Genomic DNA, 5229 nt, shown 5'->3' on the forward strand with positions numbered 1-5229 from the left:
CCCGGTGTGGGAGAAATAGGGCATGGAATTGTTGCAAAAGACCCTTAAATCCTTAGACATGTCACACATTTTCTGAAAATGGAAATAAGCATTATTTTCCACTTCTAGATATACTATTGGATTTACTGCTGTCACAACCAATAAAGCGTGAGCTCATTTAAAATTATTATCGAATCCATATTAGCTTCCCATCATCTCATTCAGTAAGTACAAACTGCAGCTCTAAAACATTTTGCGGGGTCCAGTGGGATTTTTTTTTATTAAAAATATGGAACGCTTTACAAATTTGTGGGTCATCCTTGCATAGAGGCCATGCTAATCTTCTGTGTATCGTTCCAATTTTAGTATATGTGCTGCCGAAGTAAGCACCAGTGGGATTTTTGCAGTTATTAGTAGTAATAAAAATTCTAAATATTTATTGACTGGGCAGTGTATTGTCGATGCAGAATACCTCATTTAATTCTCCATCAACCCTTTGCAGTAGATACTATTATTCTCATTTTACACAAAAAGAGCACAAGATATCCTAGAACACCGACAGTAATATTTCCTGCCTAATACTGTGATGAAGACAAAACACCTAGGGGACTGCCGGGCCAGTGCCGGAGTGGCAGCAACAAGAAGGGTCCATGGAGGCTCACAATGCTTGGGTGGTTGGAAGGGGGTTGCTACTAATATCCGGACATGGAGAAGGGGCCTCAGGTAGACTGACTGTGTCTAGAGTTGGGGATCTCATAATGATCCAAAAAGGGGGTGGTGTATACCTAAAGATTAGCAGGGGCTAAAGTGGTTGCCTTGGAAAATGGCGATGTTCTTGGGTGGGGTGGGGAGAATACGTAAGGGACCTGGAACCTCCAATGCTGGGAAGAGTGGTGCATGAATACTCAAGTATTCATCGAATCCCTACTGTGTTCTAGGCACAATGCAAGTGACTGGGATACAGTTCTAAGCAAAAGAGCTGTGATTTCTCTCTTAATTGGAATTGTTGAGAAATTATTCAAATATTAACATAACACATAATTTAAAACTGTGATAACTGTGAGGAAGGAAAGGTACAAAGTGCTCTACAAGTGTACAATAGGGGAACCTGCTCTCATTTGGAGGATCAGGAAAGGCTTTCTTGAAGGAGGAATTGGAGAGAGGGAAGGAGAGTGAGCATTCCTAGGAGAGGAAACAGCAAAGGCCCTGAGGTGGAAGGAAAAGGATACATTTCAGAAAATGAAAGACAGCCAATATGTCTACAGCCCAGTGTGCTGAGAAAAATACCGCTGGGACTCTGAGCACGCTGGAGAACAAGACAAGGAACAAGCCATTGAAACTTGCCTCCAAGCTAAGACCAGACGGACTGAGGCTATTGAACTATATAGGTCTGAGCTTCCTCAACTGGCCCCACACTAGGGATCCAGGTAGTGCCAAGGTAGCCTTCACCATGCTGCCTGGCAGTTTCGCAGGTGACAAGTACCCTGGCTAGGGGGGGAAATTTGGGTTTCGGCCCTAGTTCTACCTCTTTTTCAATTAGGAACCACTGGAGCTCTGCTGACCCTGTGGGATTGTGCAGGGAGTGGTCCTTATACTGATTAAAGTTTTTGCAGCACTGGTATAGAGCAGCGGCCTTCAACCTAAGCTGCACATCAGAGTCACCTGGAGGAACTTTAAAATTGCTGCTGCCATTATCCACAATAGCCAAGATATGGAAGTGACCTAAGTGTCCATCAGTGGATGAATGAGTAAAGAAGTGTGGTATATATGCAATGAAATATTATTCAGCCATAAAAAAATGAGGAGGTCATACCATTTGCAACAACTTGTGTAGCCCTTGAAGGCATTATGCTAAGTGAAATAAGTCAGATGGAGAAAGACAAATATTGTATGATCTCACTTGTATGGGGAATCTTGCAAACAACAACAGCTACAACCAAAACAGAAAACCGAACTCATAGCAAAAGAGATCAGACTTGCGGTTACCAGATGCAGAGGGTGGAGGAAAGGGGATTTGGAGAAAGATGGCCCAAAGGTACAAACTTTCAGTTATAAGATAAATAAGTACTAGGGATGTAATTTACAGCACGATGGCTATAGGCAACACTGCTGTATGACATACGGGAAATTTTTTAAGACAGTAAATTCTATGAGTTCTCATCACAAGGAGAATTTTTTTCCTTTTTTATTTTCTCTTTTTGCCTTTTATTGTATCTATATGAGAAGATGGATGTTAGCTGAACCTACTGTGATAATCGTTTCACAATATATGTAAATGAAACCATCCTGCTGCATGCCTTAAACTTACATAGTGATGGATGTTCATTATTTCTCAATAAAACTGGAGAAAAATTCCTACTGCCTCAACCCCATGCCCACGGTTTATGATTTAACTGCTCAGAGTATATAGGCTGGGCATCAAGACTTTTAAAATCTCTCCCAGTGATTCTAATGTTCAAACAAGTTTGAGAACCACAGGGTTAGAGGCTAGTTCCCAAATGTCAGTCTACAGATCAGCTATATCATAAGTACTTGTAGGGCTTATAAAGAAATCTCCAGCTCTATATCAAATCTGCTGTGTCAGCACTTAAAAATGGAAGCCTTAGGTGATTTTTGAACCTATCCAGGTTTGCTAAGGCCTGATTTAGATCATGGCCTCTCAAACTTTAATCTGATTCAGTCTGGGGTGGGGCCTGAGTTTCTGCATTTCTAACAAGCTCCAAGGTGTTGTTGCCTTCCAAGCTTGAATAGCAATGGCTTCAGGGGATGCAAATGGAAGAATGGGTGGCTTTTCTCCAAAACCTGCCAAGGGCTGGACCTGAAATCTATTAGCATACAGGGCCTTATTTACATGTCCATGTCCCCTTCCCAGATCACTTTCTTCGGGGCAGGGATTGAGTCTTTTTTTTTTTTTTTTTAAACATCTTTATTAGAGTATAATTGCTTTACAATGGTGTGTCCGTTTCTGCTTTATAACAAAGTGAATCAGTTATACATATACATAGTCTTTGTCAGGGCACTATCTCTAGCATCTAAACTCAGTGCCCAGCATGTTAGAAGCACAATAAATGGGATCTGAATCGAATAAATACCATGATGTCCTCAGGGTCCAAGATGTAGAGCCAGCTGAAGGTGAGACATTGCTATAACACGGGCCTTCTGCCACTTCCAGTCATAAATTCCAATTGGATGGGGTCCAATGAGAAGCTGCGTGTTACCAAAGCCTGCTCGGTAGGGGGTAGGGTCAAAGCAGGCCTCTGGAATATTAATAATTCTGAGCAGTGACCACAGCTATGATATTTACAGACCCATGAAGCACAGGGGACAGCCTGAGGCTGCACACACAGCTATAGACTCCAAGGATTTACTCTGCTCCAAATGGAGCATGTATATTGCCCAATGCTGCCAAAAGCCATACGGCTCATTAGCTTTTACTATACAGAGAAATGTGCCAGGCCTGGTGCTAAAAGGACATGACAAAGCACATTTGACAGCAACGGTCAAAGGAAAAAGCACAGTGGGAGCGGAACTGCTCTGTGGGAAGTTGCTCATGCCTTTGGAACAGGAGACAAATACCTCTGCCTCTCCGTTTGGAGGCCCAGGCTGGTTGGAATCTGACAAGGACTTATTACTTTAGAAACTTTTTTCAGGGGTTTGGTTTCTTCCCCTGGATTCTCCTTGCATGGTGATGGATGTTTTATTCCTGAATATTTTTTGATGCTATAACTCTTGGTGTAGTTTGTGAGTTACATATTGGGAGGGGGTCAGAAGAGAGAAAGGAACAGAGAGAGAGCAAAAAGAGAGAGAAAGAGAAAGAGACAGAGAGATACAGAGAGACAAAGAAATAGAGAAGGGAAGGGGAAAAAACCCCACAATTATAAGTAGATGGAAAGGAGCAGAAAACTGTAAAGAAAGGAGTGGGAAGTCAGACAAGGATGGAGGTAGGACCTCAGGCCAGGGCTCCCCCTTCTTTTTGTTGCTTTATACTAAAGGATGGTCGAAGTATCCTTCAAAAGGAACTTACGTGGTACACACCCTTACATCCTGCAAGAGGCATAGAGGGTGACATTTTTGGTCTCACCCTTTAGCCCTGATAAATCGCTGCTGACTCTCACCATGAAATCTCACCCTTATATTTTTTTTCTGCCACCATCACTCTCTTTACTTTCTGTCAAAGGCTAGGCTATCTGGTTCGGGGCAGTAACCTTTTATGGGTTACATTTTTTTAGTGGTTGGAATAATTAAGATCTAGTCTCTTAGCAAGTTTGATGAGTATAATACAATATTATTGTCTATATTCACTATACCATGCATGAGATCTCCAAGACTTTTTTACTACTTGTGGCAAATTTGTGCCCCTAAACAACATCTATCCTATCCCCCGACCCTGTATCCCCTGGTAGCTACCATTTTACTCTCTGTTTTTACAAGTTTGGCTAAAAAGAAATGATAACTACGAGACGTGACAGAGGCACTAATTATCGCTGCGATGGCAATCATATTACAATATATAAATGTATGAAATCAATATGTGTACACCTTAAATTTACACAATGTTATATGTCAAATATATTTCAAAAAAAAAACCCAAACCTTTGTCCGACTATTCGAACCCAACTTTATCTGACCCTACCACACTTAAATCTCTTCATTCAACTTCCCCCATGTCTCTGGCCCTCTTCTCTGCACACAGCCTGTGATGAGATCTTGTCCTCTGTCCACCCCGCCCCACTCCATCCTGAGGTATAGATCCCACATGGAATGTTACACATTGCTCAGGGTTTCCCAAAGTATGTTCCCTGGACCACCTGCTTCGGAATCACACGGATGGGGGTAAAGGAGGAGGAAGAAAGGAAGACTTTTTTACATGCAGCTTCCTGGGCCCAGTCCACCCAACCCTATTAAACCAGGCCGGGCAGGGGGCGACTGCGGAAAACTGCATTTTAAATCTTTGGCCCAGTTGATTCTGATACACAGGACTGTTTAAGAACCTCAGCAAGAGCAGCCCTTTGGGGGTCTCAAATTCTTCCTCTTTCAAGACCCTGTTCAGAAGATCAGAGACCACCCTCCCTAAACACACGCTGTGTCCAGAGAATGGGTCACACACTTACACAACTCGTGGAAACTCTCCAGGCCTACACTTTCTCATCTAAAAGCAGGGGGCGGTGTCTGAGTCGTGAATGGGAACAGGGACAGGACAGGTAACAAGTACAGAAGTGCAGCTGACCTGATGGGGATTAGGGGAAGCTG

At 42.8% G+C, this 5229-nt stretch overlaps 1 non-coding gene across 1 annotated transcript; it reads right to left on the reverse strand.

The window, feature by feature from the left end:
* Positions 1-262: 262 nt before the first annotated feature.
* Positions 263-369, reverse strand: LOC115803697 (U6 spliceosomal RNA). The gene has a single exon (XR_004024471.1). It is a non-coding gene; the product is annotated as a U6 spliceosomal RNA (small nuclear RNA).
* Positions 370-5229: the final 4860 nt, after the last annotated feature.

The sequence above is a fragment of the Delphinapterus leucas genome, chromosome 11 (assembly GCF_059928025.1).
Source record: "Delphinapterus leucas isolate spDelLeu-1000000601 "Yukka" chromosome 11, BTC_Dleu_Yukka2, whole genome shotgun sequence".
Lineage (NCBI taxonomy): Eukaryota > Metazoa > Chordata > Mammalia > Artiodactyla > Monodontidae > Delphinapterus > Delphinapterus leucas.